Genomic DNA, 8346 nt, shown 5'->3' on the forward strand with positions numbered 1-8346 from the left:
AAGGTGGATGGATGATGGCAGAGCAGTGGATGTGGTCTACCTTGACTTCAGTAAAGTCTTTGACACAGTCTCCCACAGCATCCTCACAGCTAAGTTGACGAGGTGTGGTCTAGGCAATAGAGTAGTGAGGTGGGTTGCAAACTGGCCTAAGGAGAGAAGCCATAGAGTGGTAGTCAATGGTGCAGAGTCTAGTTGGAGGCCAGTATCTAGTGGAGTGCCTCAGGGGTCAGTACTGGGGCCAATATTATTCAGTATATTCATTAACGATTTGGACGAGGGAATCGAGTCTACTATCAGCAAGTTTGCTGATGACACTAAGCTGGGAGGAGTGGCTGACACACCCGAAGGCTGTGCTGCCATCCAGCGGGACCTGGACAGGCTGGAGAGTTGGGCGGGGAATAACCTAATGAAACTTAACAAGGGAAAGTGTAGAGTCCTGCATCTGGGCAGGAACAACCCCAGGTTCCAGTATAGGTTGGGAAATTACATATTAGAGAGCTGTGTAGGGGAAAGGGACCTGGGTGTCCTGGTGGACAACAGGATGACCATGAGCCAGCACTGTGCCCTTGCGGCCAGGAAGGCCAATGGCATCCTGGGGTGTACTAGAAGGGGGGTGGTTAGTAGATCAAGAGAGGTCCTCCTTCCCCTCTACTCTGCCCTGATGAGACCACATCTGGAATATTGTGTCCAGTTCTGGGCCCCTCAGTTCAAGAAGGACAGGGAACTGCTGGAGAGGCTCCAGCGTAGGGCAACCAAGATGATTAAGGGAGTGGAGCACCTCCCTTATGAAGAAAGGCTGAGGGAGCTGGGTCTCTTTAGTTTGGAGAAGAAGAGACTAAGGGGGGACCTCATTAATGTTTATGAATATATAAAGGGTGAGTGCCATGAGGATGGAGCCAGGCTCTTCTCGGTGGCAAACAATGATAGGACAAGGGGTAATGGGATCAAGCTGGAACACAAGAGGTTCCACTTAAATTTGAGAAAAAACTTCTTCTCAGTAAGGGTGACAGACCACTGGAACAGGCTGCCCAGGGAGGTTGTGGAGTCTCCTTCTCTGGAGACATTCAAAACCCGCCTGGACATGTTCCTGTGCGACCTCACTTAGGCGTTCCTTCTCCAGCAGGGGGATTGGACTAGATGATCTTTTGTGGTCCCTTCCAATCCCAAACATACTGTGATACTGTGATACTGTGAAGAGTGGCTGGAAAGCTGCTTGGCGGAAAATGACCTGCGAGTGTTGGTCAACAGGCGTCTAGATATGAGCCAGCAGTATGGCCAGGTGGCCAGGAATGCCAACATCATCCTGGGTTGTATGAGTAATAGTGTGGCAAGCAGGAATAGCGAAGTTCCACTGTAGTCCGCACTGCTGAGGTTGCACCTTGAATACTATGTTCGCTTTTGGGCCCCTCACTACAAGAGAGATATTGAGGTGCTGTAGAGTTCACAAAAGGGCAACAAAGGTACTGAAGGGTCTGGAGCACAAGTCTTATGAGAAGTGGCTGAGGGAACTGCAGCTGTTTAGCCTGAAGAAAAGAAGGCTGGTGGGAGACCTTGTTGCTGTCTACAATTACCTGAAAGGAGTTTGTACCATGGAGGGTGCCCATCTTTTCTCCCAAGTAACAAGCAATAGGACAATTCAAATTGGCTGCAGGTTGTGGCAGGGGAGGTTTAGATTGGATATTAGAAAAAATTTTCTTCATGGAAAGGGTTTTCAAGAACTGGAAGAGGCTGCCCAGGGAAGTGGATGAGTCACCATCCCTGGAGGTATTTAAAAGACAGATGTGGTGCTTAGGGAAATAGTTCGATAGTGGACTTGGTAATGTTAGGTTAATGGCTGGGCTTGATGATCTTAAAGGTCCTTTCCAACCTAAATTATTCTAGGATTCTATATAAACTGACAAAATTTTCTGTTTTACATCAACTTTGGTTTTGACACACAATCTCTGGTGTATTTGATAAAGTCTGTCTTTCATGAACACTTTATGATCTTCCAGCAATGAACTTATATTAAACAAAAGAGACAATCAAAATGTTTGCTAGGAGATACTGCACGGAAGTTGTTTACCAAACACCGTTTCAAAGTGAACTCATTATCATACTGTTCTGATATACTTTCACCATCTTTAATTGACACATGATTACATGTTTAATGCATTAAATATCAGTCCTTGCCACAGAGCACAACTTGGCTATGCTTTGCAAAAGTAATACATTTCAAGACTTAGTACAGACAACTGTATCAAAATATTTGGCTGCATGCAAAATTCTCAATGGCAGTGGTTGCACAAAGAATAATCTCTTAGCTTATTTTACAGAGAATTTACCTGTGTCATTTGTAGTTTTATTTGTTTATTTCTGATGGCTTGAAAAAGGAGGTTTTTTTGGAACTCTGTGAATGCTCCCATCAAGAATGCAGACTATTGAGTTATCTATCATGAGAGAAGAAAACTGTAAAATTCTTAAAATTTCTTGCTCAGATTATCTGAGAGTGAAAGAGGCAAACTGAAATAATACTATGGGTTTAGGGCCTTTTAGTAATTATTTTTCTTTCCCGTAGTTTATTTGTAAGCTCAAATATCTCTGTCATGATTTTTTTTTTTTCCATTTTTTGTTATTTCCACTCATAGATTAAGATTTAACCCACCTACCTTAATAATGTAAATAGAATTGCTTTTAGTTACATTTAGACTATTATACCCAGTTCAAAATCTGAAGTGGCACCCACAACCTTCCTTCTTCATAATGTTAAAAGCCCAAACCCAGTTTTAAAATGCTGCATCCAGACCTCTAAACCCCATCATCCACTCTGAGATGTATCTTCATCCACGAGTTATTACAGGCTCTTTCTTCTGTGAATTTGTTCTGTTTTCCTGCCAAGCACATTAATGAGACAACACCTAGTTCTCGAACTCATCAGTACTCACCTGACACCTCACAAATTGTCAAGTGCTAGCTCAGGCACTGAAGACCAGAGGTCTCTGTGGAGTTTTAACCTAAACTGAAAATTAGCAGTAATGTGCCTACCTGTGGCTAATCAAAAGACATGAAAAATTAATGTTTTATTGAGTGCTAAGAAAGGTTGGCTGAAAGGTTTGCTAGTTCTTCTTTCTCCAGCTGAGCTTGAACTTGTGAACTTTCTGATTTAGGGTATAGTTCCATGCACATTTTCACTAGCAGTAAAGTTAGACAGAGACCACCCTTGCCCTTCTTTCTTCTCATGACTACCTCTTCTCCCTTTACGTCTTTCTTTAAGTCTTTCTTCTTTTTTTTTTTTTTTTTTTTTTTTTCATGTAATTAAGCTGGGTATCTGCATGATCCCATAAGTATTCTTGCAGGCACGCATTTAAGGCAAAGGTGAACATCGTAAAAAATTATAGTCAAGCAGGAAGGTCTAGGAGAAAGCAGGAATTTCTAAAATAGGGTGCCAGAGAAAAAGCATCCAGGACAACTTTTGTTCAGTAATTTTAGATATGTCTACACTGGCAGTTTATTTGAGATTTAACCTGGTACACTCCAATACAGAACTAAATTTCCAGGCCTTCAGATCACAGAATCAGACTCCTCACAGTGGAGGACCTTTGGGGAATAAAATTTTAAAACCACTAAAATGACGAGAAAAACCCCACCTATGTATAAGAGCAGCCCTTTAAATTATTCATGTTGAACACGAAAATATACATATGAGTGGTAAGTAAGTAAGATATTTTTTTCAAGCTGAATTATTGCACAGTCCAAATTTTCACCATGTTCAAACCAGAAAATAGCAATGGCTCACTTGGGAAATTGTGTTCAACTACACATTATATACCTTGGTTTTGTGTGCACAAATATGTGCACACATTCTCCACTAGGCTGTGTAAGTAGGATACCTGAAAACGTGGCAGCTCAGAAAAAGAAATACATCTTTGGTCAGCCTCTCAGTCTCTGATTACTGATATCCCATGAGAGATATGTCTAAGATAAAATGATTATGCAAGTTGGATATCTAAAATCTCCCTACTAGTATGAAACACAACTACTGAAAGTCTAGTAACTGCACTTGCTGCTGAGTTGAGGTGTTCTATGTTCTGACCAGGTTCCTGAGGGAGTTTCTCTGGTGAGTCCTGGGGAAGCATGCAGACTGACTTCTCAAGATCACACCAAGGTGATCTTCCAGGATTTGACTTTACCTTATTATTTTAGTTATTCTGCATATATGGAGCCTGACTGTGATCTTCTAAAAGTGCTTGGAAACCTAAGAAAAGTTACCATAAGTTTCCGAATGATGCCTGTTATTCAGTGAAGCGCACAGTGCGGTATTCCAACTTTGGCAGTGATTGGATAAAAATCCAGTCAGTAGACTTTGAACAAGCAGTCATATACTCTTGTAAAAGAAAGTCTGGAATTTGTAATACGCTGATTTCTAAAGAAGGAAAGTTTAAAACCAGAAGCTGCTGGATTTCCAAATTACATGGAAATTAATTTTGTATTGATGATTAGAACTGATGGGCTGAAGAAAAACTTTCAGATTAACCTCAAGCCTTTTAAAACACTGCGTTTTTCCCATTCTTTCTCCTTATATGTTCTTCTAAACATTTTTGGACAGACTTTATTTTTCTATTTTGACTAAGGAAAGTTATGTGCTAAAAGATAAGATAATGTTGGATATCCTGAAAGGGATACCCCAGGGTTGTCAAACTCATTTTCACCAGGGCCCACGTCAGCCTCGTGGTTGCCTTCAAGGGACGAATGTAATGGGTACCCCTTTAAAGTATCATTTTGTTGCTTTTCAGGTCAGCTGTTTTTGATTTGTTAAACGGAACCTTAATACTTCAAAAGATCAGCACCTCTGTGCCGAGAATGACAAAATTGACTCTTGTATTTAATTTCTGTGCAGAATCAGGATTTTAGATTATGCTCTTGTTCATTAAGAAAAAATCCCAAAGCATTTTGAAATTAGGAAAATTTATTTCAAAACGGTATTTATCAGGTTATAATCAGTAACACTTAGTAGATTTGTCTATGCTCTCATGAAACCTTTTTATAATAATCTTTATGTTTCTGAAAACTTCTGAAAACTTTTAATAATTAATTGTTGTTTTTTTCTTTTTTTTTTTTTTTCTTTTGCTAGCTCTCTTCTGCTTCTTTTACATATTGTCTAATGTTACTGTTTGAACATTTTTCAGGAAGTTGGTAAGCGTGAAGGAGTTGCCAAGGAAGAATTAATTCAGAACTGCTCATGTTATCAGGGACGACCACAGCTGTATATACTCCAGTTAGCACCTCATTTGCTATGGAGACAGTTTCCTGCAAGCCATGGTTAGTTAGTCTCATTCTATCTTTTGGCTAAGCTGTAAATTCACAAAACAAAGTCAGTTTTGTGCTCACCTAGAGTAAAATAATAGATTATGTGTAATTAAAGAAGGATTTGTGTTTGTTCTCTTACACCGTTTTTCAATTATTTCTCATTCGAACTCCATTTAAGAGTGCCATATAGATGTAATTAAGTAAGATTGCCATTTATTCAGTTCGTATGAAAACTGAAGGAGAGAAGCTTTTAATCAACTAGCTAATGCTGGAATGAATTATACCTATAATCTGCACTGAAATGAAAAAGCAGCCGTTTTATCAGAAGATTTTGATTAACTGGCTGCTAAAAATGCCTATTATCCTATGCATAGCATTAAATGCTGCCCATTATGATTTCATAAATTCTCTGTCTGTGTGTACAGTCAGACTCTAAATAGGTGAGAATAGATGTTTTTAATAAATGTCTTATAAATTCTATATAGGATATGCAATATAGCCTTGTTAGTAATCTTCATCTTTTTTTCCCCTAATTTGATCTGTATAATTACTTTATTGGTTGAACTCACTGTGGTCATGCTTTAGAAAGGCTTCCATTACTTTTAGGACATCCAATTGCCTAAATAAGTCAGTAAAGATGAGATAGATGTAGATATCACTGATCAGTATAATTGATGAAAGAGAACTTGTTTTTAATTACAAACACAGGATTTCTCTCTCACACACACAGCCTATTTGTATCACAGCAAAGGAAGTTCTGCAAAGGATGTCTTTGGTTATTTACCTGACTCTGGGCTGCACACAGCTTTTAGGAATGAAAAGAATTCATAATAGCATTTGTGTATTAGTCTTATCCATCAGGTACTCTTTTTATAGTGAGAAGTAAAGTAATTACTTTTGTCTTGTGATTACAATAAATTATAAATTATCAATAATCATGGTTGCAAATAAGAATAAAATTGGAATTTTCAAGCAAGCTAGAGCAAACCACGTTACTCTAACACTCCTTGCTTTTTCTGCTGGCTCTCCAGAAATCAAGGCATTTTCCATTTTCATTTAAGGTCATGACCTCTTCTCTACCCAAGGAGGATGCGTGATGCTTGATGATTCCATGATGGATCCCACATCAGTCACAGACACAGATGTACGGCCACTTCCGTACCTGGCTCCTAGGCCACTTGTTCTACTTAGTGTCTAGCCTGGATGACTATTTACTAGCTATCACACCCTGACATAGATGTTGCCACATGCTGCAGTTGCTGGCACCACAGGCATGCAGATACTTATGGCCCATGATTGCAGCGCTCAGACACCCATACACATGCACAAATGCTCACAAAATAGAGATCCTCTCAGCCAGGAAGATGGTTAGAAATGAAATTTCCTGTAATAACTCTTCTGTAATCCCAAAACACTCTTCCTGCTACCACATAACACATCCTATATACCCTAGGCAATAACCCTCCTGCAGTCTGTAAGATGCTCCAGCTTTCTGTTCCTGCCTTTTTAAGGTGCTGTGTAAGGCTTTCAGCCCATGGGGCTGATGACCCAGGATGAGCTGAGGAAGTTTCATTGCGCTGCTGTTTTGCCTCCACTGGGATCCTTACTGTAAGTGGAACAAGACTTCATCACACAGTCTAACAATATGTGCAGGGTGAAGCAAAACTGTAATGTCATGTTACAGTGAGCAGCTTTGCAAGAACATTTTTTTTAATGTCTGTGCCTTTTAAACTATGAAATTATAAGAAAAGATTGTCTAGACATGTCTACCCTAAATTGCAGGTGGTCTGAAACAGGGATTCAAAGAACTAAGACATATTTGAGCAGATAAAACAGCTCCTTTGAATGCATATATTTTTAATATTTTTTTTTTCAGTTTTTAAGTATGCTTTTAGTGGTCCACATGGCCATTCTCAAGGGCCTTCCAGCTAAGCAGGGTGGGCACTGATTTCAGCCATACCCTTCTGCTGGTACAGAATCTTGGCCAAAGGTTGTCTTTTGGCTTCCAGTACAAGATGCTTCCTGCCACTAGGGCTCAGCAGTGCTGCAACAATAGTCTTAACCCCAGGCATCCCATCTTGTTATGACTGCAGATCATCCTATTGACATCATAATATTTTTTTCCCTCTAAAAACATACACCGTAAAATTATATTGAAAAGGAGTTGTGATTGAAGCACTTGGCCTTTCCTATTAGATGATTAATTTTAACAGTATGTGAGCAATAGGATATATTTCCTGCTAGAAGCTCAGCAAGCAGCATATAAAATCATTAGTTCATCTAGGGTACAAGTAAAAATACCCCCTTATGCATGTCAAACAGCAGCTTGAAAATGAGAACATACTCCCTATTCTCATAAGAAAAGGTAATTTTTTCTGCAAGAAAGTGAATAACTGATGAGGAATGCTTGCACATTTAGAGAACATATACTGCAAAATCATGAGCTTCTCATAAAATACAAAACACTTGACATCATTTAAAAGAATGGAGCAGAGGCAAGCACAGCTGAAATGTGTGTGATTTTATATAAGTTACAGAATTTTGCATTCACCTTACCCTGTTCCTTTACTAATGTGATTTCCATCTCTACTGGTTGTATTTGTGCCTCTGCCTCTCAATTAAACTTTGTACCTGCAGTGGCTTCAGTGAACTGACCACAGTCATTAACCCTTTCCAATATACCTGAGTTCAGCAAGTTCTATGTAACTTAGAAATTAGCAAAAAAAGAAAAAAGAAAAAAAGAAAATGGGTGAGTCTTTTGTTATGTATATTCCTGGTAGACAACATGCTTTGTTGACAAAACAATTTCCCAATTACCTTTATTGTTTAACAATTCCATAACATATAAAGCATAATTTTGTGTGATGACACATCCTTAAAATTACAACTGTCATTGTTATCTCACTTTATAGAGACACAGAGAGGCAAGGTGAGCAGACATATCTACAAACTGAAATTGAGGGGTTACTTTTCTTGAGAACTAGGTCCTAAAGTTTACTACTTTTGATTGAATAAATAGGAAAAGCCCCAAAGTTTAAATACAGAAAAGGTGGGGGGGAT

The 8346-nt window shown here is 39.1% G+C and overlaps 1 long non-coding RNA gene across 1 annotated transcript in view; it reads left to right on the forward strand.

Moving 5' to 3' along the window:
* Positions 1-6847, forward strand: part of LOC110355161 (uncharacterized) — a 152105-nt gene extending 145258 nt beyond the window's left edge. Inside the window, exons 3-4 of the long non-coding RNA XR_010470661.1 lie at positions 5166-5298; positions 6348-6847. This is a non-coding gene — a long non-coding RNA (uncharacterized LOC110355161). The remainder of the gene's footprint in view (positions 1-5165; positions 5299-6347) is intronic.
* Positions 6848-8346: the final 1499 nt, after the last annotated feature.

This window comes from Columba livia, chromosome 2 (genome assembly GCF_036013475.1).
Source record: "Columba livia isolate bColLiv1 breed racing homer chromosome 2, bColLiv1.pat.W.v2, whole genome shotgun sequence".
In the NCBI taxonomy this organism is placed as follows: Eukaryota; Metazoa; Chordata; class Aves; order Columbiformes; family Columbidae; genus Columba; species Columba livia.